Genomic DNA, 27,053 nt, shown 5'->3' on the forward strand with positions numbered 1-27,053 from the left:
TATCACACTTTTCTTTTCTTCTTGCATTGTGACAGGTCGTTATAGAGAAAAGAATAAAGCAGTAATTACAGTGACCATAAATATTGGTCTTTAGGCAATAGTTGTGAGTGGGCATGAATGCAAAGAGATTGTTGTTACAAAAATGATTACATGGGGTTCGCAAAGACAATCGCAAGACAAGTGTTAACAATTCAATTGGTCCAATTTGTCGGATATGAAATGCCTGTGGTAAGTCAGAAACGACAAAAACCTAGATGGTTCTTTTTGGACCCATCGAAATGGATTGATATTTTCCCTTATTTGGCATACTATAGTCAACTATTTCTCCTTTTTTCCCAGCACATGAGAGTACTTAGTTACTTTTTCTAGAATATAACCAAAGTAAAAAACAAAAAGTTATATATATATATATATATATATATATATATATATATATATATATATATATATATATATATATATATATATATATATATATATATATATATATATATATATATATATATATATATATATATATATATATATATGTGTACGTGTGTGATGATGATATATATATATATATATATATATATATATATATATATATATATATATATATATATATATACATATATATATATATATATATATATATATATATATATATATATATATATATATATATATATATATATATATATATATATATATATATATATATATATATATATATATATATATATATATATATATATATATATATATATATATATATATATATATATATATATATATATATATATATATATATATATATATATATTAGCCTATGAACTTATTTTGGAAGCCTCTCACGAAACAATAATAAAGGTCATGTGATCGTTTCCTATTCATTTTTATTCCTCTTTTTTTATCAAATAAGAAACAGACAATGAAATCCATTTGTTTTTTCCATGTCAGAAATCGGCTTGCAAGAGACAGCCGAGTTTTCAAAAAAAAGTGTTTGGTTGCGAGGAGACACTTTTATTTTGGCAATGGGAAACAAAGTATTTTTTTTCTGCAAATATTCCTTGGCTTTGAAACGAGTTTTTCGACACCGCCGGTTAGCAACATTTGGAGTGCAATATATATTAAAAGATACAAGATAAGCGAAAAACTGGAGCCACTAGAAAAACCAATAAAAAGTGATATGCCTTATTAATTCTTTAAATGTAGCTTTATCAGCTAAAGGACAGTAAATATTGTAATATTGTCAAAAACTTTAATATTTAACACAAAATAAGTTTTATATTTTAGGAACGATTGTTTTGGGGACGACATTCCAGAATAGGAAATTCTTTTGATTGAATCTTTACAATAAATTGGCTAATTGCGTCTTTGGTAAAATTATGGATCTTTGTTGTGTATGAAAGCAGCTGATTTCATGGATGGGTCCACAGGACAAGGCGTATTCAGGATATTTGTTCGGGGAAGGAGGGACTTTACAAGAAGAAATTTTTAAATATGCGTCAAAAATTTGTTTTTATACATTTTGTTGCGTTTTTACGAGTAAGACAATTCTTTTTCCTTCTTTTTTTTGGGGGGAGTCACACTCGAACCTCCCGGCCAAGATACGACCTAACAAAAGCTTAAGTTATGCCCCAGTAGGATCTTTTGAAGTATCTACCTTCAAACCTTTCCCTTGAATCCCAAGACGAAGAGAAATTCAAATGAGTAACCCCATGAAACATAAAAACAACTGATAATTCTATGGATGAGTAGATGAATTTTAAAACGGAAATTAAAATGAATAATCAAGTCCAACTTAAAATGAATATAAATTACTACAAAAAGGTGTAGACCTACTGTCCCCCAGCCATCTAAAGCCCAGAGTGTCAGGGCAGCCAAACACTAAAACAGGTAGCTAAGATGTACATTATAAGATATAGGCTAGTAGTTGGTCAGACGTAGCCAAGATTCTGCTTTACAGGGAGGGGTCCATATAATGTTTTGTATCGCCCAACCCAATGAAAAGGTAATTTAACTGAGTAATAAATGCAGCCAAGTCATAATATAATGAGAAAGTAAATGTTTAAATTTGAATTTTCAGAGTTTGGATATAGTGGATGTAAGGTCAGAGTGATTGGATGGATGTAAGGTCAGTGGTTGGATGTAAGGTCACAGTAGCAGATGTAAGGTCACATTGGTTGTTAACTTTTTCTCATTACTCGACTATAGTCATTAAAATGACCTAGTTCCTTCTCTCTATTCAATCCTTCTTAGGACTAGCTATGCAAGGTTCTTTCTTATAATTAAAACTTTTTCAAAAGTGAAATCTCAGGATATCTTCTTTCAGAGCAGTACGACAGGGCATTCAATTAGAGAGGTTATTAGAAAAGTTATTACAGCTTTCCCAATGCTTTTGAAGCTCAATTAAAGTATTTGGCTCCTCAAGGAGCTTAGTATGACTCTCATGAGCATTCCCTTTTGACTAACTTCTCTCTATCTCTAACTTCACCTGAATAGATAACAACAATGTCTGGAGCAGTAGTTTAATGTATAGAAAGTGAGTAAGATTCTTCCTCCGTAAAATAGTAATTGGTTAAAGGGCCTTTCAGATCTTTGTATACCCTAGCAAATGCTTACGCGTCAACGGGAGCTTGAAAGATTATTTAGGTCTTTCAAATGCTTTTTTTCATTGATTATCCCCATGTTTTACCTCAGTAGTGGTTTTGACGTATTTTGGCCGAAATAGGTGTTTCATGATACAAACTCACCGGAAATGGCTCTGTGATGTGGTGTCATCTCTTATAGTAGAGGTAGGTAGACTAGGAGGGGGGGGGGGTAAAGCCCCACTTTTACCGATATGGTTTAACTTGTACTTTCTGAGAGTTGATAGAGACATTCTAGATTTTTTTTTTTTTTTTACAAGGAGAGACTTAGTTAAAACATTTTCATATTTTTAATCACTGATTAACCAAGTTTTAGGATTTTTAATAGCTTTTTAGCAATCTACAAGTAGAATTTTACCGTAAGCAAGGAGTGGAAGTGACCAGTAGCCTTTTTATAACTACGTTATTTTTTGTTCGATTCTGGATATAACGTTAATCTCTACTTTCAAGATAAAAAAAGATAATTTTTTAATTTAATTTTTGACCGTCTTAATTCCTGTTTATTTGAAAGGTCCCGACCTCCTAGGTGGGAATCAGGGCCTGATAAGCACGAGTACTTCCAAGCTGTGGCTAGGGCCTCTGAGTGAGGATTCACACCCCGTCCCTAGCGAGCCGGGAGGAGAGCCCTAAGTTGCACCTCACAGCGGTGGAGTGGTGTAACATTCTATTGGTAGCCAAGCCCGACAAATAGAATGGCTAACGCAACGGGGCACCAAGGGTCTGGGGAGCCCTTGGTCAAGTCAATTCCCATGAAACGCCAATGGACATTGAAGATCAAATACAGAGAGATACTTCTACTGCGGCGTTCGCGGCAGCCGACGCGGACCAGTTCAGGGTGGTGCCTGGCCCGACAAGTATGGAAGCCGCCCGATCAAGAAACATCTGAACATTGGTGCGTGGAATTTTGCAGCTGCAAGCTGGAATCCACACAACTGCTCTTTGCGAGGGAGCTGCAGAAGTATAAAATAACGTTTGTTGTCTGTCAGAAACGAGACTGAATGATGTTCTGTCAAAAAGTTGACCGTTTCCAAATCTAACCCATTCCAGTTCTATAACTCAGGTCCCAATGATGGTTCCGGCCAACAAGGAGTTGGATTCCTGCTAGACGGTCATACTGCATCATGCGTCACCTCTTGGGGGCCATTGTCACCAAGGATCGCCATGATCAGACCGAGAGGTCACATTAGTCACATAACCATAATCGCTGTGTACGCTCCGATAAGGGACAGCAGTGACGCGGTCAAAGATGCCTTTTTGTATGACCTACAAAGAATCATCGACAAGACACCACGGAGTGACATACCCTTTATCGCTCGAAACTAGAACGCCCGACTTGGCAGATTAGACCCCGACACAGCAGCAGTTATTGGCCGCCACACTGTTGGTGGACAAATGCATCAATGGAGAAAGGCTCTTACCGCTAGCCAGATAGAACAGCCTATGCGCCACAAATACTCTCTTTGAGCACAAGAGACTCCACCTCGTTACATGGCGTTCGAACGATAGCGTAACGACGCCGTCAAAAGCATTGAACCGTCTTTCACACGTCGACGAAGAATGGACGCAGATAAAAATTGTGACACAGGATGTAGCTAAGGAGGTGCTTGGCCACACAAAACAAAAATAGCGAGCCTGGATCTCTGACTGCACAATAGAACTAGTCGAGAAGAAGCGACCCCTCGTGGGAGGTGCAAAAGAACCCTTAAAAGTAGCCCAAAAAGCAGTTAAACAGTCACTGAAACGGGACAGAGAACAGTGCTCGTCAGATCTGGCGACTGAATTGGAACAGGCGTCCAAGAACCACAACAGCAGGAAAATGTTCAAACTCCTGAAAGAAGTGACAGGAAAAGCTCCTGTAGTGGTTAAGAAAGATAAGTCCGGAGAACTCATCCGTACAGAAGAAGGACGCATAGAACGCTAGCGAGACCATTTTTCTGAGCAACTGAACCCTGTCAAACCCCCGTGCGATCTACCTGCCTTCTCGAGTGCTGCTAGAGAGCCCTACGCAATAAATCTCAATCCGCCAGGTATTGCGGATGCATTAAAAGCGCTGAGGTGCATGAAAAACAATAAAACTCCAGGAGAGGATGGGATCCCTTCTGAAATGTTCAAGTCCTCACCAACTCTACTATGCCACCTAACCGACCTTCTTTGTCCAGGTATGGACGATGATGACCTTTCCAAAAGACTGGAAAGTATCAGTCCTCGTTCCGCTATACAAAAAAGGAGACAAGATCATTTACGGAAACTATAGAGGTATCTCCCTGATCGACCATGCCATGAAGATCTTCTGCGTCATTCTTTTGAATCGATTCAAAGACGCACGAGATAAGTTAACCCGTCCTGAACAAGAAGGCTTCAGACCAGGCAGAGGCTGTCCACAACAGATATTGACGATTCGCCTCATCCTTCAGCAGTACAACAGGTTCCATCTACCCCTTCTCATCGCCTTTATTGACTTTGTAGCTGCCTTCGATTTTCTCATCAGAGAGGAGCTATGGAGAATTATGGCTGAAGACAGGGGGCCACAGGAGCTCATAGAGATACTCCGAAGTGCGTATAAGGACACTGAGACTTGCGTCCGTGTTTCCGGCAATGACACTCCTAAGTTTCAAGTGGAGTTTGGGGTAAAGCAGGGATGCCCCCTTTCACCTATATTATTCCTTTCACCTATATAATATATATATATATATATATATATATATATATATATATATATATATATATATATATATATATATATATATATATATATATATATATATATATATATATATATATATATATATAGGGGCGCAACTATATACCCTGTCATAACTGGGACAAAATGAGACTGTGCCTGATAATATGTCCCAGTTAAAACTATACCAGTTGTCCCAGTGCTCCCTTGTGACAACGTTTTAGGATTTATTTGCTTTCCTCGAAGATAGCACTAGTAAACTTACAAACAGTTAGCACCTTCTAAACCTTGATGAATACACTATCACCTGAAAACAGTATGTATTTTCTACCTTCAGGCGTTCAGGAATGGCCATGCTTTGAAAATTCTGAAAAGAATTACAAAGCGACCATAAAAACTTACTTTTTCAAACTTGTTGAAATAAAACCCCTTCACCACCCTTTGTAGTACCTTTCACCCCCATGATGCGAACATCTTCTTTTGAATTAACTTCTATCACCAAGAATAAAAAAGTGTAAATTGAACAGTCTTCAACAAAATGAAACACGGACCACCAGGGACCAAGAAATACAACCACTCAGATGACGGTCACTAAAGACACGCCCTTTCTATGATTAAAATAATAAAAGATTACCTCACAAGTCATAATTTACAGGGAACTGGCTATTAGCATATATTTATATATTCTTGGCCCCTCGGAGCATTTCAGATGCAACCTAGCCCCTCCCCCTCCTTTCGTCTCTTATAAACAAAAAATAACTTCTAAGAAAATGGCATCCCAAAAATGTACTGATATGTACAGATTAATAGACAATTATAAGAATGTTTCCTATAGTCTTCACACTCACAAAAAAAAAAAAAAAAAAAAAAAAAAAAAAAATAAAACCTCCCCTCTCCCTGTCCCTTAAGAAAAATACAAATACAGTCACTTACATTACAAAACAATACATATCATTTACAAACGCTCGCTTCATTGCATACACATTTAATCCTTAGCAGGACGATCTAGGGCACGGAAACCTGCTCAAATTTTCTTATTAGACCTAAAAAATATTTTTCTAATTAAAGCTCTTTTTTATTGTTATGCTTGCTTTTTATTTTCTAAACGTTGAAAATGGCGTAGGAAAGAAAACTAATTAAATTTTGTCTTGTTTACATGCCTCGTATGCCAAAAGGCTGTATACTTTAGTTCCTTATTTAGCCTATAGCCTTAAATTTTGTTTGTTCCAAAAGGTAACATGGAAATACTCACAAGGTAACAGGTTTCTTTTTTTATTCCGAAAATTCAAGGTACATCAAGTCTCTAGCTTCCTAGAAAAATAGAAGATAATTAAAAGAAGCAAATAAATAATAATCCGTTGGGAAATTAAGAAGGTTTTTAAAAACAGAACTAATGGTAGGTTCCATAGAAATAAAATTCCATAAACAACACTAACAAGAGGAGCTAAGTTTAGAAATAATGAGTTTTTAAAACTTGTGGATACCGAGTTTTACAAGAGCAGAAGATACACGTAAATTACATAGATTTATTGAAAAGGGAGCCGACTTCCCGCCACTTAGTATACATCTCGGAACGCTACATGTGCCGCAGAGCTCCGCCACGATTGGAACAGTTCTGTCGCACTTGGTAGAGTCCTCAAAACTCTTAGGACACTTCCTAAAACGCTTGAAATAGTCCTGTCACGCTTGGTACAGTCCTCGAAACGCTTGACACACTCCCCAAAACGCTTGGCACAGTTCTGCCATGTTTGGTACAGTCCTCAAAACTCTTAGGACACTCCCCAAAACGCTCGGAATAGTTCTGCCACGCTTGTTACAGTCCTCAAAACGCTTGGCACAGTTCTGGCATGTTTGGTACAGTCCTCAAAACTCTTAGGACACTCCTCAAAACGCTTGAAATAGTTCTGCTACGCTTGGTCAAGTCCTCAAAACGTTAGGAACAGTTCTGCCACGCTTGTTACAGTCCTAAAAATGCTTGGCACACTCCCCAAAACGCTTGACGCACTTCCGCCACGCTTGACACATGCCACCTGATGTACATGATTTCTGGAGAGAGAGTGCTCAGACGAATACAGGTATGGAAAAAGTTCCAAAGCTGTCAATAACAGAACTCAACAAAATTCCAAAAGTTGCCAAATATGCCAACAAATTTCAAAACCACCAACAAATTTCACTAAATTGCCAAGTAGCATTGCTACTATGCTTCGCTACTTTTTCCACGGCGGCCTGAATAGATTTTAAATTATAGAATAACATCGAAATACGCGGAAAGGTAGACAGCCACAAGTAATCTGATACAGATAGTGTAGTTGTTATTAATGATGGCAATGAAGAGGTAGGCTTAAAACACCCGCTTTGCATGCTTCAAACACCTTAAAAACATCTGCTGGTGAAATCAAGAAAAATGAGCATTGAGCTCGCCAAAAAACGGTTTGTAGTCTATTATGAATAATGCGTGAAGTAGGGCAAATTGCGAAGGTTAGCCTTTACTTCGGCGTAGCGAAGCTAGGGCAATTGGGAAGGCTTTACTTCCTAAAAATGAAAAAAAAAAATCGTATTACCAGAGCCTGACATAACAAGGTGGTCTAAATAACAAAAATATGAAAATATTGTCTTCATCCATTCTAGAACGTTTCAGTATTTAATCAACATTTGACATTTAAATTATTCTTTGTTATTTTTATTTGATACTTTCAAATTAGTTTACTAGGTCCGTTGAATTTTACCCGCAAGTCATATATTTGAATGTTTTCCAACTTTATTTACTTTTTTTTACTCCTCCATTTTGAGGTAATTTGATTAATAAACAAACATGGACTCATCCACGCATGGAAAAATTTTAGTTATAAAAACGATCTACATAAATATGCATGGTTCGACCATTGGGGGATTAATCGCTTCGGGGCTGCCCTTATCAAAAATTACCTACAATAAGATGACGAAGTTTGAAAAAAACGTACTACCTGCCATCTACCATGACTTTCCGGCAAAAATTGGAATAATAGTAAACTAGATATAATAGCAGAAAAATAAAATGAAATGGAAATAAAGAGCCGGTTTGAACTTAATTTATTCATCTTTTTAATTTTAACTGTCTTTAGCAAATATCTATAGACTAACTTAAGCAATTCAAACACTCCTCAGTGTTGCCAAACCCTAGCTCTAAGAACTGGGGGTCAAGTTTGGAATGCTTAACATAAAAGTACATACCAATAAAACATATTTATTGGTGACGGGAAGCTATACAAAAAAATTTTCTTAAAAAACCAAAAAAAAAGTGAACCAAAAGATACCTATTTAAAAAATGAATTTCCAGAACAAAAGGAAAAATTCACTGGTTCGTAATTCTGGTTGCGTACGAGAGATAAAGGCAAAAAAAGAAAAGCTGCCGACATCCTCTTGAAACACTCAAGTTATTAAACAAAAGCAAACAATTAGGATATTTCCCGGTAATTTTCATCAATTCTATGCATCTGGCAGCAACAAAAAAATGCAGTAAGTATCCAAAATTTTTAAATAAAAGAACTGTGTAAATCATATGAAAATTGGCGTTTAATTGCGATTTCAAGTTTACTTGTGATTTAATGAACCACATACAATGAGTAGCAACAACTGATCCTTTTATAAAAACTCAAATTACAAAAAAATGATAATGGTAAGATACATTAGTGCACTATTAGTGCGGTTGCTGGTAAAACAATCATATCTATGGACTTACCAGTGAAGACAGATCAATTTAAAGCTAGAATCTACTGAGGCCCATAACAGACTTAGCCATTGAAATTGATTATTTTTACTCATTTTTGTTTATTTTTCCCATAATTTGCTGCTCTTTTCAGTTTTGACAAACTTGATGCCGTCCAGGAATAATTTCCAGCATGTGTCGTTGTTTAAGACACAAAAGCTGAGCTAACACACTCTCCCCCGCCCAAATTACAATCAGTATAGGCAACGATTCCAGTAATTCTGTTTGGCGTATTCAGTAGCCTAATAAAGTGGTTAGAGATCATACCACTAGTGGCAGTTATTTTACTTGCCAAAACTTAAGGCGGATTTTAAAGAAAATAAAAAATAGAGAACATTCTGCTATATACAGAAAATAGTTAATATAACGACTAAAAAACAAACAATATATTTGGGATATAATGTTCAATGTGGGTGTATACTTATGCTCTGAGCTCCTCCACCTCGATAAGGTTTAGAGTATGTATACCTATATAAGATTAAAATAAAAACATTAAAGTAACAATCCCCTTCAGTTCTAGACGTTTTCCAGGGAAATTACATACAGGTCGTTTTGGGTGCGATACTGACTGACCGTATTCCGAAAGTAGTTTATACGAAGTTTGGTCCAATCCCACTTTCTAGGGCTATAATGAGAGAAAGTTTAAGATGGGAGGGGCACATTTTGCGAATGAAGGATGACAGATTGCCAAATATTGTTCTTTTCGGCCAACCGTCTACGGCCAAACGAAAAATAGGTTATCCCCGATTGGGGTGGGAAGATATCGTAAGGAGAGATCTAAGGGAGATGGGATCTTCCTGGGAGGTTGTAGAGAGGGAGACAATGAATAGATTGGGATCGAGGAGGACCGTGCATAGTTGTGTTGGCATCAGGCGGCTTTGTACTGCAGTGAGTTGTTAGTAGTAGTAGTAGTTCAGTTCTACCAGTTATACCCTTTTACTTGTCAAAAAACTAAAGAATCTTTTCGGTGGTTTCGTTCATTACGTTAACAGAGATTCTTGTTGTGTTGGCATCAGGCGGCTTTGTGCTGCAGTGAGTTGTTAGTAGTAGTAGTAGTTCAGTTCTACCAGTTATACCCTTTTACTTGTCAAAAAACTAAAGAATCTTTTCGGTGGTTTCGTTCATTACGTTAACAGAGATTCTTCTGAAATTTATTAGCTAAATTTGGTAAGATAAATTTCGGCCTTTACCAACTAATGCATGATCACGCATATACTGTGGCACCCCCCTCCCCATGGGGTTCCGAGTGTTCCACTTAATTAAGGTTGACATGATAATATGAGAAAATTTTCTAACTTATTCATAAAGTCAATTTAACAAGTTCCTTCAATTCAAACAGTTACGTCTTTTTGCTTGAAATAAAACATTACAGAATTGATTTTCAGTTCATTCATTCATTATATGAATAGAAGCTATTTCCTCAAAATTCTTAGCTGTACATTCAATGCCGCCAAAATTGTAAATGAAAGTCAAAAGTTACAAATTCTAATTATAATGTTTTCTCTTGATAAAGTAGATTAGAGATCCTTTTTCTCTCAAAATTCAATATCAAATTCCTGGGTTGCTATGCATAGCGAGAAAACATAATAGAAACAAGGTTTCAAGAATAAATAGGATATTTTAAAAGATATTTAAAAAGGATATTCTTCACAAAGAAACAATTTTAAAGAAAGACGAAGTCATTTTTTTAACTCATTTTGAATTCGTGTTGCATTGTTTCGGATAAATGCGCCTTTACGGTAGAGGTCGACAACAGCTGTTTTTAATGATTTCCGCAAAAAAAAGAAATAGCAGAACTTATTAAATGGCAAAACAAAATGCATCATGTACTTTGAGCTTAAAAGAACGAAATATTGATTTCTGAGTAGAACTTACTAATTAGTAAAAAGTATTTCTAAATTAATGCATTAGTTAATTTCTAGACAAGGTAAAATGTATGAAATAAAAGATTAAGAAACGAGACCAAAATATCATCGAAAAAAGCATTTGTAACTTTTTTAATAACATGACTCAATGGGGGCTTGCCAGTCCGAGCCTTGGGGTGTTGGGTTGAAAAGTCTATTTGTAAAATGGGTATCTGCAAGAAGGGGGGGGAGAGACTGGTCATTTGAAAATACTAAAAACAAATCTTACGTGGAAAATTCACAGTTATACCATTTCAGCAAAAATTGTCCGTGAAGTAGGAATACTTAGAAGAGTGAAGCATGTTCTGCCGTAGAGTACACTTAGTACGATATATTAGTGGCGTTTTTTTTTGCGTGGTTGGTTGAGTGGTTTAATCGTGTTTTGCCATTTTTTCGTTTTCGACAAAACACGTAACAGCATGTTTTAAAAAAACTTCGTTTTTTTTGCGAAACACGAAACATCATGTTGCCTGTTCGACTGTCTGTTTCCTCAAACTTGGAACTTGCTCTTTGTGCGTGTTGCGTGTTCGATTGGTCCCTATCCAGATAGAGAAAAGTTATCTGTAGATGACAAAAGAAATGATAAGATGGAAGGGAAGAAAATGGACATAGATCCTGCTGAATATGCGTTTTTGAATAGAGGCCAAGGTGAAACAAGTACATGTGTACAAGAAAACAGGCAAGTAAAAAGCTCAGAATTTTTCCGCATGTTTCCACAGTTTTGAATATTTTGCCACTTTTCCTAAAATGCGTTTTTAGAAGTTCAACCAGGAACATGGACAGAGAACACGAAAGCGACAAAAACTGCGTTTTTGGGCTAGAACATGAAACTTTGAACATGAACCATGAAACACGGAACTTCGAAAAAAACGCAGCTATTATGCAATCATTTACCCGTATATATCATACGGATGTGTCGCGTGGAGCAGCAACTTTTATGTGAACTACAAACGTGTGCAAGTGTTACAAAATAGAGCAGCAAAAAATAATTGGGAAGAATATACAAAATGTGAAAGACAACAATGCATGTTTTAAATCTCTAAGGCTGCTTAACGTTGGGCAGATAAGAGACTACCAAGCCGCGATATATGTTGATAATTGTGTGAATAATCTAGTCCCGCAAGTTTTTAAGGAGTTCTACCGTTTCAACAACAATTTTCATGATTACGTTATGAGAAGCTGTGATAAATTGGTTATGGAGCTTAAAAATAGTAAGATCAGGTTTTACTTTAAAGTATCTTGGTCCTTCTTTTTGGAATTCACTTCCTGTGAGCGTTAGGGTGGCTGGGCATCTTCCTCAATTTAAAAATAGATTAAATGAGTATTTTGGGGGGAATTAGTTGTTTATGGTTTTTATTTGTTGTTTAAGGTTTTTTGGGCAGAGGGAGGAGTGGGTGGAAGGGATGGCGGAGGAAAGGGGGGAGGGGCTGGGGGGAGGCTGGGAGTTGTATTTGATGATCCTCTTTCTTATTTATATTAATGACCTTCCTCCATCTCCCAACCTTGATACCCACACTGTTTTGTTTGCAGACGATAGTAATTTTTTTGTGGTTTCTAATGATCTGCCCTCTGCTGTTGCTAAGGCTCAGCTCCTGCTCAACCATGTGCGTGATTGGTGTGAGCAGAACGGGATGCTGTTGAATAGCTCTAAGAGTAGTATTGTTCATTTTCGAACCCCATACCACATGTCTGAACCTTCCCCAACAATCTTTGTTTTTTATGGTACTGATATAATTCCCTAGTGCTCTTGTGTTAAACTTCTTGGTGTGCACGTTGATTGTTTTCTTTCTTTCAAAACTCCTCTTATTTCCTATAAAAATTCTATAATTTCTCGTCAAGTGTCTATGCTTCATCGTGCCAATCAATTTCTTCCTCCAGATGTAATGCTTTCTCTTTACTATACATTTGTCCTTCCTTATCTTTCTTATTGCTGCACTGTATGAGGCAATACTAACTATTCTTCCCTTCGGCAACACCGAACAGCACAGAATAGAGCGGTGAAGGCAACTTTTCGTCTACCCCGACTCTATCCAACAGCTGATCTCTACAGTGATTAAATAAAAAAAATATGTTTTTTAAACTGAAAGTAAGGAGCGACATTAAAACTTAAAACGAACAGAAATTATTCCGTATATGAAAGGGGCTGTCCCTTCCTCAGCGCCTCGCTCTTTACACAAAAGTTTTTTATTGTTTTAAAAAATAAAATTGTGAGACAGAGTCAAACTTTTGCGTAAAGAACGAGGCGTTGAGGAGGGGACAGCCCCTTTCATATACGGAATAATTTCTGTTCGTTTTAAGTTTTAATGTCGCTCCTTACTTTCAGTTTAAAAAACTTGTTTTTTTTATTTAATTTCTGATCGTTTTTAAGTTAATGCAGCTTTTATTTTGGCTCACCGTCATTGAATAAGTAAAGAAATTTGCATAAAAATTTTACTTTTCTTTTGCTAAATGGCTGTCTCTAAATTTGGTTCGGACGTAATTTACAAATTAACTTACGTAACCCTAGTCAATACCTTGCTCTTTAAGCTAAAGTTCGAATTTTGTTCCAATTCTTTAAAAATGACCCCTTAATCACAAAGGCCGTTAATTAGAATAAATAGCTCTTATAAAGTACTAAAAAATCTTTGGCTTAAAGAGCGAGGCATTGACTAGAAGGTGAACCCAATCATATAGCTAATATTTTTGTTCGTTTTAAGTTTTGATGTTCCTCCTTACTTTCAGTTAAAAAACTTGTTTTTTTTATATTTAATTTCTGATTTTTGTTTTAAATAATGCTGGGAAATCCGGCGCCCCCTTCATAGCAATGTCTCTTCCCCCATGAAAGCTTCCCTCATGAAAAAATCCTCCCATATAACCCCCGACCACCCCCACCCCCCACTACCAGAAAAAATTCCCCCTGAAAACGTCTGTATACTTCCCAATAACCAATACTATATGTTAACATTGGGTAAAGTTCATAACTTTCAGCCCTCCCCCTGAGGGCTTCGAGGGATTAAGCCATCCTAAAAGACATAGTTATAACATTTTCGACCCTACTGAACAAAATGGCTATCTCAAAATGTTGATCGGGTGACCTTGAGAAAAAAATGAGTGTGGGAGGGGGCCTAGTTGCCCTCAATTTTTTTGGTCACTTAAAAAGGGCACTAGAACTTTTAATTTCCGTTCCAATGAGCCATCCCACGATATTCTAGGACCACTGGATCGATACAATCATCCCTGGGAAAAAAAAAAAAAAACAACAAGAAAAAACAAATAAACACGCATCCATGATATTTCTTCTGGCAAAAAAAAAAAAAAATGGAAAATTACACATTTTTGTAGATAGGAGCTTGAAACCTCTACAGTAGGGTTCTCTGATACGCTGAATATGATGGTGTGATTCTCATTAAGGTTCTATAGCTTTTAGGGGGTCTTTTCTCCTTTTTTCGAAAATCAGCCAAATTTTCTCAGGTGCGTAACTTTTGATGGGTAAGATTAAACTTGATGAAACTTATATATTTGAAATCAGAATTAAAATCTGATTCTTTTGATGTATCTATTGGTATCAAAATTCCGTTTTTTAGAGTTTCGGTTACCATTGAGCCGGGTCGCTCCTTACTTACAGTTCGTTACCACGACCTGTTTGGTACAGGTCTAGATGCCTTAGATGTGGTTATCAAGAAGCAGAACCTAAAACTAGCTCATCGAGCCTTCGATTTCTCGCTTCCTCCAAACATCTTATCTTACTTTGATCTAGCAACAACACGTCAGTGCCAGACTTTGCTTCGGAGCTGTGTTCACCAATTTCAATTGTCTAAAAGGGTATCCTCAGCAGCTCGGAGGTCACCATTTTATAGAGCATTTGCTCTTTGGAACTCTATTCCCAATGCTTTCCTTTATTAAAAACTCTTCTCTCCTTTGCAGAAAAATATTCACTAAGGCTTGAAGTAATTTCGTTTCTTTTTCTTTATTTCTTTATTCATTTTGCTTTATCTATTTTTTCCGCTTTACTTTATATAGTTTTTTTTCTTTTATCCTCTCTTATTATGTTGAATGAGATTCGAACCCCGTTGTTTAATAATGTTATTAATGGTTTGGAATTTTAATAAATTACAAGACATTTTCAGTTCAGATAAAATTAAGTCAAAGGTTAATGTGTAGCAGTTGTTTGTTTTTGTTGTTTTTTTGTTGTTGATTTTTCTCGGATTGTGTTAATATTTTTGAGATATTGTTGTATTTTTTTTTCCTTCCCTTATTTGTTTTGTGTGGATTTTGTGATTGATACGAGGTCTTATACAAGCTATGCTTCTTGTAACCTCTAGCTCTTAAGTGTATTTATGTATTTATTGTAGTATTTAAGAAATTGAATTGAAATTGAATTGAATTGAATGATGGCTATTGCTCTAGAAGTGTGTGAGTGAAGGGGATTGGCTTAGTTTTTTTTCCTTATTATTTGTTTGTGGAATTGATTTATTAATTTAGGTTGATTTAAGAAGAGTTATGTGTATAATCTCTACGCGTTAGCAAAACTTAATTTTTTTTTCCCTAGCGTAGTGATTTCTAACTATATTGGCTTAATTTTTTCTTTATTCGATGAAATAAACCAAAACCTAATCATAAAAAAATATAGGTTTAAAACTTTATTAGCCCCTATTGGAAATTTCTGTAAGCCCACCCCTCCACCACCACAGAATATGTAAATAAACATCCTTGATATGCAAGATTTTTTTATTTTCTTGAGGTCCTTCTAGGTATGATTAATCGTACTCTAAGGTATCTTCTTTGACGTTTATTTTCTCGGTGAACTGTTAGAGGCGTATTGGAATAACAATAGGTAAATCCAATAGGTTAAATAACGATAGGTTAAAGAAGGGCATCCAATAAGAATAAAGAAGGAATTCTGAGTATCGGCCTTCTCCCTTTCTCTGATTCGTCGGATATTGCAGAGTCTTAGGCTTATACACCTGGAAATTCAAGCGACAGTGTGCAGCTACACACAACAGTATTTAAACATTGTACCTTACATGAATCCTTTAAAATAGCTTAGAAACCTGGTTTTTATGAGAAACGAGGTGTCATGAGAGTGGGTCATTCATAGTATCGCTTATCTGACAAAAAAGAAAAAGCGACCAGCGAAGAGTAGTGTTTTTCAACCTGTTATTAGTGTTCGGCGATATTGGCAAATATCGGAATATCGAAATATCGATATTTGAATTTCGATATATCGATATTTCGATATTCGATAACGATATTGACAAGGACCAAGTAGGAAAAAACTAGTCGACCTAAAAACTTTTATTTGTACTAATTTTTACTTCAGTATTGAGAAAAAACAAACAAAACTACAATCGTATACATGTGATGAATGCATCCAAAAAGCCGTGAAGGGGGGGGGGACACATTATTGACCAAGGAATAAAAACATGTCTATATTATCTCCCTTTAGGCGGTTTCGCCTCTCGCTAATCAGCTGACCAGCTTTGGAGAACACCCTCTGAAGGGACACTAGTTGCTGGAACACAAAGCAACTTCAGGGCAACTTCTGCGAGGACCTTCCAAGACTGGTAGTGTGTCTTTCACCTCAATAAGGGGTCAGCAGTACGAGCCAAGGGGTTCTCACGAGTGTAGCTTGTTATATTGAGGATGCCCTCTGCAGCAACTATCATTGAACTGCTACCTTCTATAGCACCGATAAGCTCATCATGGGCTTCCCCTAGGCTACTTAAGTTGTTGGATGACGCCCTTACTTCAGTTATTCCGGCTGCGTCCACTGAAGTAGACAGTAAATCAAGCTCTCTTGCAATCCTTGCTTCTATAGAAGAAACAGCATCCTGAGATATATATCCGTATGCTTTCCGGAACCGCGGGTCGAGATACGTAGCCACTGCTATAGGCGTCACTTGCTCAAGTCCCTGAAGCCAATCTTTCATGTGGGAGATCAAACGTAAACGTAGCTGTTCGGTTGTGGGAGTATCGCAAGTTTCACTCGAAATGGAGTTTAGATGGCGAATCAAGATCTTTGTCAGCGGCAGGATCTTCGAAATCGATGGGTACTTTTCCGCCGAGACTTCAACTGACTTCATCGAAAGGGCGAAGCAAGACTATGATAATCCTGAGACTTTCCCAGTCGTCTTCTGTAAAAAGAAGCTCAAGCTTTCCAGGCAAGGCAAGCGAACTAGAAACTGCATCCTTCACATCAAGCAAACTTTTGACCGTCAGAAGAAGCGAGTTCCACCTAGTGGCAACATCAGCTTTGAGTTTCTTTGAGACGACTTGTCCATTACACAGCTGGTGGCTCCTGAGTTTGTCCGCTGCTATGACACTTCGATGAAAGTAGTTAACGACATTTCGGCATTTCGAAAGTAGCAAATTGAAGCCTGGAGCCTCGTCTATTGCAGCACGCACGACAAGGTTTAGGACGATACATGCCTCCAGCCGGATTTCAGTTCCTTGGCGGCATCGTTAACTGCTTTCTTGATATTGCTCGCATTATCTGTGACAACGGCCACAACTTTTTCTTTTATTTTCCATTCTTCTGCTACTTCCAGCAAAAGTCTCTTGAGAGTTTGTGCTGGGTGACGCTCTTCGATTTTCTTTGTACTGATCACCCTGCTGTGCATCTTGAATTCATAAATAAAATGGACTGTAATGGCCACATAACCCTCTGTAGACCGTGATGTCCATGCATCAGTAGTAAGAGCACCATAGTGTGCTTTTCCAAGCTGGATGGAGAATTTTGCTTTTTCTTGCTGATAGTAAGTTGGGAGCAAGTCTCTCGTTATAGATTCAACACTCGGTAATGTGTAGCTGGGATTTAGAGCTCTACAGAACTGCTGAAAGCCAGTATTCTTGACCAATGAAAGAGGCTGCATGTCAGTTGCGATCATGTTGACCAGCAGACGATCACATTGTTTTTTCCGAGGATGAGACTTATTATGCAAGGGCTGAGCAAACTCTGAAACATTGACTTGTTTCTGTTCACTGGAACTTATGTTCACTTCAGTTTCGTTCTCTATTTCTGAGTCTGTATTCGCGTCGGGCTCCTCTTCAGTACTGTTAGCAGGTCTTTTTCTTCCAGAGACCGGCTGCTTTTCCATTTCGTTGAACTCCTTCTTGTGATTGTTTTTTAGATGGGATCGGAGATTTGTGGTGTTACCGGCTGTCATGACGCTTAATTTGCAGACTAGGCAGACAGCAGACTTGGCGTTTACTTTCCGGAAGTACTTCCACAGAGGACTGCCCATTTTCTAGATCTGCGATCTAGATATTTATAGATATATATGAGATATTTAGGAAATAAACATACCATTTGACTCAGAGTTTACCATAATGCTGTATTGAAATATAGCAATCATTTCCAGTGGAAACTCATCCTCTAGATTTTATAAATCAAGCTTTTTGGGGATAGAAAGGGATTCAAGGGTGGGCTGCAGGCTGGTAGGTGAGGTGGTTTTCACCCTGAACTCCAAGTAAGCCAAAAAAAAAAAAAACTGAAAATAGGGTTTTCCTATCCGAGAATCTGGAAATTTCAGACTTTTTTAGATTTCTGGAATTAATTTCCACCATAAATGATTGTTATATTTGGATAGAGGATTGAATTCTAAATTGAATGGTATGTTTGTTTCCTAGCTATTTCATTATGGTCCTACATTTCATATTTACAATTTTTATCAGGGGTATCTAACCTGTACCTATACCCAACAGTGTTAGGAGTGGCAAAGACTCATAGGTGCAAGCTCTAGGGTAAATGAGATGCAGCAATAGTCAGCATTACAAGGAAACACAACTAGAGGAGACTTAAGAGAAGGATAAGCACAAAGGTGTCACTCCAAAAACATACAGCTTACCTTTGTACTTTCGTAACACTGTCTTGGCAATCAAATTCGTAACAAAACCTACTGATCTTTGCTCCTCGCAACCAACTGACCAACTGAATGAATGAAATTGCAAATGGGAATGGTGTGACTCACCAACTTCCTTTTGGCACATTGCTTTTGATTTGACGCTTGTCTTTCAGTGCCGCAAAAAGTAAAATTTCGAAATATCGATAGTTGGTTTCCAATATTCGATAACGATATTTCGGTCGATATTTCGATAAATATCGTATCCTATCGAATATCGCCGAACACTACCTGTTATGTGAGGTGGTGTTTCCTTATTCGCTCATATCGCCGTTTGGCAAGCTAATACGGCAAGAACGCAGAAACGCGGTATGGTCGGATTACCTTCAAGAGGAGAGCCACCACATCGAGCACTCGAAGAACAGCTTTCTAAGACACACCACCTCCACTTAGAACGGTCTTAGGCAGAGGCGTAGCTCCAGCATTTTTTTTGAGGGGGCAAAGAGGTTCCACATCCAGAGAGTCAAGGGGCATGGGCTATATAATATTTTCTTCATTTTTTTTGGGGGGGGGGGCAACTGCCCCCTTGCCACCCACAAACGACGCCACTGGTCTTAGGAGAGGTATCCCCGTTTGTTGACGTCTTTAAAAGGAAGTTAAACAAACAAATCTCTAGGGAGAAAACTTGGGTAAATCGTTGACCTGTGACGTTTCAGGTCCTAATTTTTCAGCGGCCTGATGTCATGATTTTTTCATAATTTCATAATTGTGGTCCCCAACGAAAAATATACCAACAACCACACCAAATTAAATAGTTTTCATGGTAAATTGAGTATGAACATTTAAATATAAACACGAACTGAAGGGTAAGAAATAACTCAAAGAACAGCTTTGTAAGACAATTTACAATGGTCTCCTGAGAGGTCCCCCGTGAAAGGATGTTCAAAAGACAAAACTTTCAAGGGGAAAACTAATTAAATGGCCGACTTGTAACAAATCTGGCCCTAGGTAGCTGGCCTCCATTTGGATCGGTCTACTGAGGGATGCTATCCCTGAGTCTCGTCTGTTGACTCCTTTGAAAGGAAGTTCAACAGACACGAATCTAGGGTGAAAAACCTAGGTAAATGGTTTCATTATGGCATAAGGCCTTAAGGTTTTAGCAGCCTGCTACAACAAACTGTATCACAAACAACAAAAAGAAAAAAGATACCCCACCGAAAAATTTCCACAAAATACATTAAATTAAATAGTTTTCATAACAACCAGAGCACAAATAATTAAACCTAATACTGGTGATTTATTTCCAAATTAAACAAAACCAAGCCATCCATTTACTTATTAATCGTTCTTCTATTAGCTGATATTGCACTTAGTTTCAAGTTGGTATTCTGGTGATACTAGAGATTTGTGAAAATTTGAAACCAGAAAAACCGTGACATTCTGACTATGGCCTCAATCGATGCTGAGCATAGTACCCAGAACAGTTAGAATTCCCAAAAATTTGCATCCCCACAAATTACAACGGAAATCCCTGTAAATTGGTACACGTGTGCCAATACACACGTGACCTGTCATATATTGTCTCCAGTTTCCTAAAACTTTTAAAATTTTTATCTCATTTATTATCTCTTGTTCATTATACATAAACAGTTGGCCTCCATTTTGGACTTTTTAAATTAAGAACCAAAGATTTAGCACCACCAGCTTTCTGCCAGAAAAATTTTCGAAGCATTTCGGTTGCGGTTAAAACTGCAGAGCCGAAGATCTTATTTGGCTGACTGGCCACCTGGACGAAAAGTTTCCACCAGTGATCAAACATTTTTTTTTTACTGGGGCTTTGGTTGCAGTTGAATTCTGCCGCCTAAAGGAATACTCTGGCTCAAAGAACGTCGTGTTTCAATATAATATTATGGGAGCTAGAATTGTGTGTATTCTAGGGAATATCAGGAATTGTGTTCAGACTAACAAAAGAACAATCTAGTTTAGTAGTAACCCCAGCCAATTTTCGAAAACTATTTGAAACGCAGGACATAAACGCACAAAGGTCATTAAGAACATCTTGGGGGGGGGCAAAATGTCAACAAAAGAACATCTACCTAAAAGTTCTAAGTTCTTCGAACGCATTTAGAAAAACACTTTTTTTAGGGGGGGGACAAAATGTTACCAAAAGAACATCCATCTGGAAGTTCTTAGAACGAATTTAAAAAAATACTTTTTTTGGGGGGGGGGGAGTCTAAATGTTAAATTTGAAAAATTTAGGAAAGTTTATCCGTATATACGGTAAAAAAAAAATCAATGACCACCTCTTCGCAATAAGAGCATATATTAAAAACATGTTGGAATACAATTATGAAACAGATCAATAACAGTTATGATAATGTACGTTGTTTACACTTCGCCCCATGGTGAGTTTCTTCCTCTGAGCTAATTGTTTGGTGAATACCACTTTATGTCTACTCTGCATTTATACCAAAGATTTCCTTTTCTGAACTTTGTAGGTTTTGTGGCAAAACAGTATATAAGTTTGAAAGTAAAGAAATCTTTAACAATATTTTATTTTCATGAACATTTTCCTCGGCATTACCTTGTAGTTTAAGATCGAAACTAAATAATTCATTCATTCATTATAGAAATAAGGACAATGAAGCACAAAGAGCCCGAAAAGTTTTGTTTCACTGTAAATCAGGAGTATTGCGATTGGAAAAGAAAATTATAACACATTTTTATTCAAACTTAAAGATTAGTACTCAAATTCCTCGCTTTCCAATAGTAAGGGCAGACTCAATTCCTTTAGCTGTGTGTTATATTACATGGAATTACCTACCTTAATATTCCCGAAATTTCATGGAGTACTTATTTAGTTGTTCTTCAGAAGTGAACTTACACATGTATTTTCGAAGACTACACTGCCTTTCCCTGATAGTTTAATACGGACAAATCCTTTTATTATACATTGAAAACAATAACAAATCTCTGTTTATCTGCTTAGGACGGTCACTGTGTATGTGACCGAAATATCCAGAAATTTTGTTATTGTTTTCGCTGTCTAGTAAAAGAATTTGTCCCTATTGAACTATTATTTTAAGACAATTTGTTAACAAATAAGAAGTACCATTAGATTCCTTATTTTATATTATTTTCAAGTTTCATTGTCGCTTTTCTGACTTTGTAACCCATCCCCCTGATTGTCCCAGATATAGTCCGAATAATATATTTCATTGTTGTGCTGAACCTCATGGTGACGTTTTTCTCCTTGTGAAACGGATTTCACAATCACTCATTCACTGATTCACTGACTCACTGCTTTAGTGTTTTATTTTAATTTTATATATTCCTAGGGTTAAATATGAGACCACAAGGAGGGGGGAGTTGCGTTGTCGCAAAAGTGACCTTGATATTCGGACATACCTTTTAAAATAAGGAATCTGACCGTACTGCTTTATTTGTTTGGCATGCATCCAAGACCGTACCCAGGATTTTTTCGGGGGGGGGGCTACTCAAAGTTTTTTATGCGAAGGGGGAGGGTTTAAACAAAAAACGCATAAAAATTTGTTTATATCCATTTTTGTTGCCTTTTTATGAGTCAGACAAACATTTCGGCGGGGGGGGGGTTCAAACCACCAAAGCCCCCCCCACCCCACCCCCTCCTGGATATGGCCTTGCATGCATCCTTCTGGAGAGAGTAGGCTAACCACTAAATCAGTATCTTTACTAGTATTTAAGAAAAATGTTATTAAAACAAGTTGATATTAAACGGGAAGGTAAAATTCTCCTATACTTAGATGATGCAGACGGTTTGAGTGTCCTAGATGAAAATGTTAGCAAAATGAATGATGTTTTGCAGGTTTTGAGAATTCAGGGTGCAAGAACAGGTTTAAGAATGAATGTTAAGAAGACTAAGTCACTATCACTTAAACTGGGAATGAATAAAGGTGATAATGGGTAACAAGAAGATGAATCTAGTGAATAGCTTCACTTATCTGGCAGTATTATTAGTAAAAATGGATGATGCAGTGAAATAGCATAAAAGCAGTGATAATGTACAAAAGTAGTGAAATTATGATAAAAGTAGAATAGCCAAGGCTCAGGGTGTGTTTTCACATTTGAAAAATGTTTGGAAGAACAGAAAGCAAACAAGGACAAAGAAAATTGCACACATCACAGTCTGTACCGAATCTGAATTCTGACAAAAAGTATTATACCTGCAAACCAAGATTAGGATATTGGGAGCTAAAGTAATGACAGAGGTCAAGTTTGGTTCTTATAGGTTGGGATCCGAAAGACGAAAGAAGAGTTATTAGATGTTTTCAATAAGAATTTAACGGATTGTTTTAAGTACCCGTCTGACTGAGTGCATTTCAAGCAGGATTAAGAGAAATTGGAAATTCTTTGGAGGGTGTAAAGAGGGAAGCTTTAAGTAGATTGTGATGAAGAAAGAGAGTGCTTAGCTGCGTTGGCCTCAAGTGACTCGGTGCTAAGTGAGTTGTTATTAGTTTATATATATATATATATATATATATATATATATATATATATATATATATATATATATATATATATATATATATATATATATATATATATATATATATATATATATATATATATATATATATATATATATATATATATATATATATATATATGTATACGTCGTACTTTAAAAAAAAACATATTTATTAGATAAAGTCATTTACATTTTATCTCCTTCAAAATATGCTCCTTCTGAGTCTATACATGTTCTCTAATATTCCTGCCATTTTGAAAACACCTCTAGAATTCACTTTTAGAAACTCCTCGTAGCTGCTCCGTCACATTTTGTTCTATTGCATCTACATCTTCAAAGTGTTTGCCCTTAAGCGCCATTTTTATCTTTGGGAACAACAAAAAACTGCATGGAGCTAGGTCTGATGAAAAGGGGAGGGGGTGAGAAACAACCGGGATATCATGTTTGGCCAAATACTGCTGCATAGCATGCGCTGAATAGGTTGGTGCATTATCATGATGCAATTTCCTACTACCAGACTTTTTAAACTCGGTTGTTGTCCTTCGTACAGCGTTTTGTAAACGGCGAAGAACATCAATACAGTACTCCTTGGTTATGGTCTGTCCTTTCGGAACACCCATGATGAACATCACCTTGGTAGTCGCAAAAAACAGTAAGCATAGCCTTCACATCACTCCGAACTACGAATTTTTTTGGGGTTGTGGTGAATCAGGTGTCTTCCACTGCGAAGGTTGTGCCATTGTTTACCATTGAACGTAGCTATATACCCAAGTGTCGTTACCAGTTATAACTGATCGCCCAAAAAAATCCTCAGATTCGTAATACTCTAGCAATCAGTTTTCGGACAGAAAAACAGCAATCTGTTTCCGGTTTTCTTTTTGCTCATCTGAGAGGATATTTGGAACAAAATCCGACGGGACATAAAAACAGACTTTACTTAGTACCTAGAATCGCATATATCTACTATGCTTCAAACTTTTGGTTTTCTTTTTTAAGGTTTTTGAATTGTTGTAATCCGTTGTTAAAACATATACAAATGTTTTTGCAATTACCAGCCTCCGGGCCCCGGCACTTGGCACGCGGCAGGCCTCTATATATAGATCCTCATTGTTGCTTGTCTTCTAACCGCAGGCATTTTGCCGCCTTTTCATACTGAAGTCTTTTCAAAGATATTTGATTATTAAAATAAGTCCGATTTCTCACAACAATACGTACTAAGCTTCAAGCTTTTGGTTTTATTTTTAAGGTTTTGAATTGTTGTAATCCCTTGTTAAAAAATATAAATATTTTTGCAATTACCAGTTTTTGCTCTTTACGCAATTTAATTTTTTTCATACAGCAGCCTTTTCAAAAATATTTGATTATTGAAGCTAGTCCGATTTCTATCAACAATATGTGCTAAGCTTGAAACTGTTTGTTTTCTTTTTTAGGTTTTGACTATCTTTATATGTGAGCAATAATTGTATATGTGGTGTCAGTTCTCAAAAATGGCTCCACATTTTTTCGGTAAAATTGGTATCTTGGGATATTCTTGCATAAAAAAACGATCTAGATAGGTGAGAAATCTGGGAAAATTCGTTAAAACCTCAGTTTTGGAAAAAAACCTGTAATAATCAAATATCTTTGAATAGACTCAGTATCAAAAGACATTTAATGGCCTAAAAAGCAAAAAACTGGTAATTACAGATATGCCTGCTGACATATTGAAAAGGGATTAAAACAATTCAAAAACATTAAAAAAGAAAACCAAAAGTTTGAAACTTAGTAGATGTCGTTTCTAGAAAGCCAACATGCTGTAATAATCAAATATCTTTGAATAGACGGCAGTATGAAAAGACATTGAAGTCCGGAAACAGCAAAAAACGGGTAATTGCAAAAATGTTTGTATATATTCTAAAAAGGGATTAAAACAATTCCAAAACCTTTAAAAAGAAAACCAAAAGCTTGAAGCTTAGTAGAAATTGTTGTTAAAAATCGGACATGCTGTAATAATCAACTTACAATAATTCCAAAACCTTAAAAAAGAAAACCAAAAGTTTGAAGCTTAATAGAAATCGGTGTTAAAAATCGGACTCGCGGTAATAATCAAATATCTTTGAATAGAGGGCAGTATGAAAAGACATTGAATTGAGAAAAGAGCAAATAAAACTGGTAATAGCAAAAGTATTTGTATATATTTTAACAAGGGATTGCAACAGCTCAAAACCTTGAAAAATAAAACCAAAAGTTTGAATCTTAGTAGAAATCGTTGTTAGAATTTGGACTTGCTTTAATAATCAAATATCTTTGAAAAGACTGCAGTATGAAAAGACAACAAGTTTTCTGCGGTTAGAAGACAAGCGGCTATGAGAATTCATATAAAGAATCCATATATAGAAGCCTGTTGTGTGCCGAGTGCACGCATATATCAAATATCTTTGAATAGACTACAGTATGAAAAGAAATTTAATTGCGTAAAGAGCAAAAAACAGGTAATTGCAAAAATATTGAATCGGATGTTAGAAATCGGACTTGCTTTAATAATCAAATATCTTTGAAAAGATTTCAGTGTGAAAAGACAACAAACTGTCTGCGGTTAGAAGACAAGTGACAGTGAGAATCCATACATAGAAGCCTGCCGCGTGCAGAGTGCCGGCTCCCTGTACTATATACATATACCTATATATTTTATATGCTTTAAACATACATAAATAATCTCTATATATACTCGACCTCAGAAGCATTCAAGCTAAGTAAAATTGTAATTGAAAGGGTCAACTCAGTTAATGAGAAAATTAGAGTTGAAGCGATAAATCTTAAATGAATAGGTTCACTAGTTTTAAACTTAAAAAAAGGTAAAGAATACGGCAATCGATTTTAAAATCCCTACAGATGGTGCTCATCTTCATTCATGTCCCTTCGGCTAGGAACTGCAATGGAAGTCTGGGGGGCCAGCCATTTCGTGCTTTCACACACCCTTGATGTTTAACTATACCGGGTTTTCCAAGGTACCCATTTGGAGCAGAGTTGACTTCGGTTATGCTTTTAGAGTCACGCCATTAACCCTCGTTCCGAGGTCAAACAATTCGTGACACCAGGACTTGAGCCTCTTCTGAAGGACATATGATTCAAAGTTCACCACGCTAACCACTCAGCTAAAAGCAATCTAATTTGAATACCATATTAATTTATGCGTTTATTCTTGTAAGCTTCTTGTAAATTCTTCTTTATTCTTGTAAAAATAAGAAAGTAGTGCACCGCTTCTATTTTACAAATGCCTTTTTTTAAATAAAAATTAAAACCCTTTCAGTCACAACCAACATCCTTTAAATCATGCATCAGCGCTATCTAAATATGAGGAAAATAAACAGAGCGTTGAAGTATAGCGACAAACATTGACCAAAATATGGGAGTATATTTACAACTAGGATAAAATCGAGAACATAAGAGAAAACAAGACAAGACCAACTTCAAACATAAAAGGATATTACATTGTCTATTAAAATGATTAGTTTCTTGGTTTCTGATTCAGGTTTGACATCAGCTTGTCCTTCTTGGATTTAAGGCTTTTTATCTCGTTCCAATTGTTAGCTATCAGTGTTAACTAAGTCTGAACATCAGAGTATAAAGAGGACAGGGCATCTGATCCTAATCCCCCTATCTTACATTACTTAAAAACGTAACTTTCAGATGGAATCATCATGTATACCTATGATGCTCGTGTAGAAGCTGTGCAATGCCCTCTCGCAAAACAGTTTTTACACCAAAAACAGCCTTTTCTAGTC

At 36.5% G+C, this 27,053-nt stretch overlaps 1 long non-coding RNA gene across 1 annotated transcript in view; it reads right to left on the minus strand.

Annotated features, from left to right (window-relative positions):
- LOC148955651 (uncharacterized) overlaps positions 1 to 27,053 on the minus strand; it is a 220,038-nt gene that overhangs the window by 149,687 nt on the left and 43,298 nt on the right. Inside the window, exon 2 of the long non-coding RNA XR_016143160.1 lies at positions 6,566 to 6,624. This is a non-coding gene — a long non-coding RNA (uncharacterized LOC148955651). The remainder of the gene's footprint in view (positions 1 to 6,565; positions 6,625 to 27,053) is intronic.

Source organism: Artemia sp. Qi Xiang Cuo, chromosome 2 (genome assembly GCF_049724085.1).
Source record: "Artemia sp. Qi Xiang Cuo chromosome 2, ASM4972408v1, whole genome shotgun sequence".
NCBI classification, from domain to species: domain Eukaryota; kingdom Metazoa; phylum Arthropoda; class Branchiopoda; order Anostraca; family Artemiidae; genus Artemia; species Artemia sp. Qi Xiang Cuo.